This window comes from Myotis yumanensis, unplaced genomic scaffold (assembly GCF_028538775.1).
Source record: "Myotis yumanensis isolate MYYU_CA2020_CCGP unplaced genomic scaffold, mMyoYum1.0.hap1 SCAF_4, whole genome shotgun sequence".
Taxonomy (NCBI): domain Eukaryota; kingdom Metazoa; phylum Chordata; class Mammalia; order Chiroptera; family Vespertilionidae; genus Myotis; species Myotis yumanensis.
This window is the reverse complement of record NW_027223755.1, coordinates 24,385,035-24,390,533: the sequence shown is the minus strand read 5'-3', so window position 1 is coordinate 24,390,533 and position 5,499 is coordinate 24,385,035. Positions and strand designations below refer to the sequence as shown.

At 40.6% G+C, this 5,499-nt stretch overlaps 1 non-coding gene across 1 annotated transcript; it reads left to right on the top strand.

Annotated features, from left to right (window-relative positions):
* Positions 1-3,903: 3,903 nt before the first annotated feature.
* TRNAI-GAU (transfer RNA isoleucine (anticodon GAU)) lies at positions 3,904-3,981 on the top strand. The gene has a single exon. It is a non-coding gene; the product is annotated as a tRNA-Ile (tRNA).
* Positions 3,982-5,499: the final 1,518 nt, after the last annotated feature.

Below are 5,499 nucleotides of genomic sequence, written 5' to 3'. Positions count from 1 at the left end.
GGGGGATTCATTAACTGTTCATGACTACAGAAGAGATTTCTGGGCACCAAGCCACACCTTCTGCAGGGTCACTTTACTCTCATCTTGGACCAGCAATTATTACTCACTCAGCTTGGTCTTACCTTACTTAGGATCTCCATAAACCTGCCTTAGAGTAAACAATTCTTAACATTACCTACAATGCTTTCTCCTAAATTATTTTATGATATTTGTACCTAAATGTCTGGCTTTTTTTTAAAAAAAATTTAGAATGTTCTGAATCCCAAGAGTTCAGATTTTTGAATTTGCACTCAATTACAAGGCCTGAAGCCCATAACCTTAGGGTTCTTTCTGTCTTGTCTCTCTGGATTTTTATCCCACTGTATGCTGTTTGAATAGAGTAAGAAGCGTGCATTGACTAGGGTTGAGTGGCTGTGTTGACTACTGTCCTAGTTAGATAATGTCACACTGTTGGGCAGAGTGTCATGTCTACACTTAGTCAAGGTCAGATCAAAACTCGTCTATACTTTTAAGCAAAGAGAAAACTTCTCTGCTGTGAGCCATCACTGCCTTTCTCTTCTTTTAACCATTAAGATACATTACAAATACCAAAGAACATGTTCCAACCTAATGATAATTACTGCATTAAGAGGAATTCCATATAATTAAAAGGGAAAAGTAGACTGCAAACTAGAGATATATTATATATATCTGGGAGGATAACTCTTTTTTTTTAAAAATATATTTTATTGATTTTTCACAGAGAGGAAGGGAGAGAGATAGAGAGTTAGAAACATCGATGAGAGAGAAACATCGACCAGCTGCCTCCTGCACATCTTCTACTGGGGATGTGCCCGCAACCCAGGTACATGCCCTTGACCGGAATCGAACCCGGGACCTTTCAGTCCGAAGGCCGACGCTCTATCCACTGAGCCAAACCGGTTTCGGCGGGAGGATAACTCTTTTTTTTTTTTTTTTTTTGGTCCCTAAGCAGTCTCTAAAAGGATGAGATAAATTTATTTTTTTTTTATTTTTTTATTTATTTTTTTATTTTTTTTTAAATCTTTATTGTTCAGATTATTACATTTGTTCCTCTTTTTTCCCCCCATAACTCCCCTCCTTCCAGCTCCCACCCCACCCTCCACCCTCACTCCCCACCCACTGAGTTCATCCATAGGTGCATGATTTTTGTCCAGTCACTTCCCGCATCTCCCACACCCCTTTTCCCCCAAGAATAGTCAGTCCATTCCCTTTCTATGTCCCTGATTCATTATAGTCACCAGTTCATTCTGTACATCAGATTATTTATTCACTTGATTCTTAGATTCATTTGTTGATAGATGCATATTTGTTGTTCATAATTTGTATCTTTACCTTTTTCTTCTTCTTCCTCCTCTTAAAGGATACCTTTCAGCATTTCATATAATACTGGTTTGGCGGTGATGAACTCCTTTAGTTTTTCCTTATCTGTGAAGCTCTTTATCTGACCTTCAATTCTGAATGATAGCTTTGCTGGATAAAGTAATCTTGGTTGTAGGTTCTTGGTATTCAGCACTTTGAATATTTCTTGCCATTCCCTTCTGGCCTGCAAAGTTTCTGTTGAGAAATCAGCTGATAGTCGTATGGGTATTCCCTTGTAGGTAATTGAGCCTCTTTCTCTTGCTGCTTTTAAGATTTTCTCTTTGTCTTTTGCTCTTGGCATTTTAATGATGATGTGTCTTGGTGTGGTCCTCTTTGGATTCCTTTTGTTTGGAGTTCTCTGCGCTTCTTGGACCTGTAAGTCCATTTCTTTCTCCAGGTGGGGGAAGTTTTCTGCCATTATTTCTTGAAATAGGTTTTCAATATCTTGCTGTCTCTCATCTTCTGGCACTCCAATGACTCTGATATTAGTCCGCTTAAAGCTGTCCCAGAGGCTCCTTACACTATCTTCACACTTTCGGATTCTTTTTTCATTTTGCTTTTCCAATTGGGTGTTTTTTGTCGAATCTTTGGTTTGATTCTTGTGCTCCTCTGGTCTACTATTGGGTATAATATTCTTTATTTCAGTCCGTGTATGCTTACTTTCTAATTTCTTTATCGTAGCATCGAGGGTCTCATTAGTTTTCATGAGGCTCTGCACGAATTTATGGCAAGCCCTCAAAATTGCGATTCTTAGCTCCATATCCTCCATTTCTGTCATGTTTTTTTGTCTCTGCATCTTTTATGCTTTCTTGGTGCACCCCCTTGTGGTCTCTGTGCGCAGTCTTGTTCTAGCCAAGCCTTAATTGTTGTAGTTAACACTAGAGGGATTTGACCACCAGGCCGACATGGGAGGATAACTCTTGAAAGCTGCCTGAGCCAATTTTTTAGCTCCACTTCATTTCATGAATAATTTAAAAACAAAACAGAGGGCTTGACATATAGAAAAAAGTGGGTAAATATTTGTCCAATGGTTGCATGAATACTTTTACACTCTAAAATCTTCATGGCTACTAATTAATCACATTAGGTGAACATCTCTCTTTGTTAGTGTATAGACCCATGTGGCCAATTTGGAAATGTTTTATTCTATACTAATAATTACCACTCCCTCGAAATATCAGAATCCCACATGAACGGCTTAAAAGATTCAAAAGTTCTCTTGACCCATATGACTTTATAGGGTCCACCTGGATAGTCCAGGCTGCCATCCCCAGGCAGGGCTGACCAGTAGAACTCTCAATGATGGAAATGCTCTACATCTGCACCATCCAGTGCAGGAGCCACAAGCCACAGGTGGCCACTTAGCACTTGAAATGTGGCTAGTGCAACTAATGCACTGAATTTTAAATTTTATTTAATTTTCATTAATTTAAATTTAAGTAGCCACATGTGGTGAGGCTACTATACTGGAAGGCATGGCTCCATAAAAAGATCATAAAAACCAAATCTGTAACACGGGAGAACACGTTTAAAGGTATTCCTAAAAGCCTCACCAAGTTTCCTCCTCCATGGGGACAGTTTGTTCATTTCTCTTCTGCCTTCCTTTATTGTGATCATTTTTGAATTTTGTAGTTTTAAGGATGGTAAATGCTACTACATCTGCCAATTCTTTGCTCTCGTGGTTCTTAAACTTGGCTGTGCATCAGCATCACCCCTCGAGATGAGATTCAGCAAGTTTGGGAGGAGACTGGGCATCTGTGTTTTTTAAGCTCCATGGACAATTCTGATCTGCAGCCAGGCTTGGGAACGACTGCTTTACACCAGAGATCCCAAACCGGCAGCCCCTGGGCCAAGTACACCCTCAAAACATATGGTCATTCCACATTGTGTTTTAAAATGTTTTGAATTAGTTGCCAACTTCCACAAATTATAATTTTTTATCTAAAAAAAGTGGAGTAGAGTAAAGGCTGCCCCCTTTGGATAGAAAGCATAACATCTGTGGTTCAACACTACTTACCCACCAGGACAGCTCCCAATAGGCACTGAGTTTGAGACCCCTTCCTTACTCCATATCTATGGAATACTTGCCCCAACAGGCAGCAATTCCTTTACATCAGTGCTCCTGCTGGCTGGAGCACCAACTACTTTAGCCATGGGCTGCCTGTAATCATCTTGGCAGGCTCAAGAATATTCTCCTACCATCCTGTAAAACCCCTGAATAAATGGTGGGAGATTCAGTAAGACAATGGGTCTCAAACTAGGACGGAGGCCAATCCTGTTCAGGGACACATCATTAAATTTAGGGAAAAGATTGTCTTATTTTTTATATTGTACACACCAAAGTCTCTCACCTGATGTACCAAAAGGCCAGCCAATAAGACTGTCAGGGAGGGTATTTCTGATATGGATTTTTATCTCTATTTTGAAAAGAAAACTTTTTATAACTCTCTCATTCTCTACCCAGCTTTCCTTCCAATATATTTGTATTCAGCCATGGTTCTCAACAGGGAAAGCAATTGATCAGCCCTGACCAAATAGCTCAGTTGGTTAGAGCATTGTCCTGATATGCCAAGGCGGCAGGTTCAATCCCTGTTCAGGGCACATACAAGAATCAACCAATGAATGCACAAGTAAGTGGAACAACAAATAGATGTTTCTCTCTCCTTCCTCTGTAAAAATTAATCAATAAAAAAATTTAAAACAAAAAAAAATAGTTGAACATACTTGTTTGCCTTTTCTCTCTTGAGAATCCTCTATAATGAATGAAAGTGTGTAAACCCAAACGATGAGATGAAATGGAGGAGGGCCATCAGTTAGTTGATGAAAACCAGATAGAGGAGTGCTAATTGATTTAGAAAGGCAGAGGAAGGCATAACTTCAGAATATTTGTGGAAACAATAGATCTTCCCAGAAAAAAACATATGTATGCCAAACATCTTGCCATCAGTTTTAGGGATTTCACAGGCCTCTGAATCCCACCCACTGCTTCCCAGTAGAAGAAAGCATCAACGTGAAATAAGACATACTATTTGATAAACACTTATACTGGATACAATGCGCCAAAATGTGAGCTGCCTGGGACAAACCCTATGACTCAAGTCAAATACTATGATTAGGCTTTATTATCACAAGGCACACCTTTAGGCTTTAAGTAAAATGCAAGGAACACAGTCTCACTCCCAGGCTCATGTTAAACTAAGTGTCATCTAAAACTTAGTAGATATCTCAGCACACGATAAATCTGTGGCATTTGAATTTTTAAACAAATCCTCAGAGACATCCATGAAGAGCCGAGACACTTCCTGAAATTGCACCCATGCACACATTGCAAACAGTCCCCGATGCCTTAGCCTGGTCAGTCTCACTAATTCGGGGCTATTTTGCTCCTGTTCTTTCCCCCTGAGTGGCAGCTGGTGCTGTCATGGAGGTGATGAATTAGGATTCACCCTTAGGCAGGAAACATGCAACATGAAACAATCCTCCTTTCTACCTGGAAATGCCTGCATCTGTTTCTACATCTGACAGGTCTCAGAGGTAAAGTGAAGAAGTTCGTTGTTGTTTTTTCACAAGATGACTTGCAGTTTTCTGTTTCAGCCACTTTCAATCATTGAGAATGTTTAGACTTTTCACACATCTCAATTTCCCTCCAAGTAATGCAACAGATATTCCTTAGAATCTCCCTGTGCTCATCATTCTCTGTTTTGCTGCCTGTGGCTGCACTCTCCATCTGCGCTGGGCCCTGGCAGGCTGGCCACTGTGCACTGCCCCTTCCAGGCTCCCCTGACAACTGGCTCCCAGTAGCCAAGGGGATGGGAAGGTGGGAGAAGAAAGGAATATTGGGTTATTTCTTTCTCTCTTCCTTCCTGTTTGGCTAAGTCTCAGTAAGTCGTTGCATTCTTCCACAACCAGAGGTTCTGCTGATGGCCCCTCAGTTCTCTTGGGCTTCAGGAATTCTATTTCTCCTCGTGTCCCTCTTGTCCTTGGTGTGGTAATGGCTGCCTGCTATTGCTTGCCTGGGTATGCCTCGCTATCCTTTTTTCATTCCCTATGTATAGCTCTGAAGAAATTCCTTAATTAAAGTCCTATCTCTGGAACAAGTTGAAGTCAAATCAGCTTCCT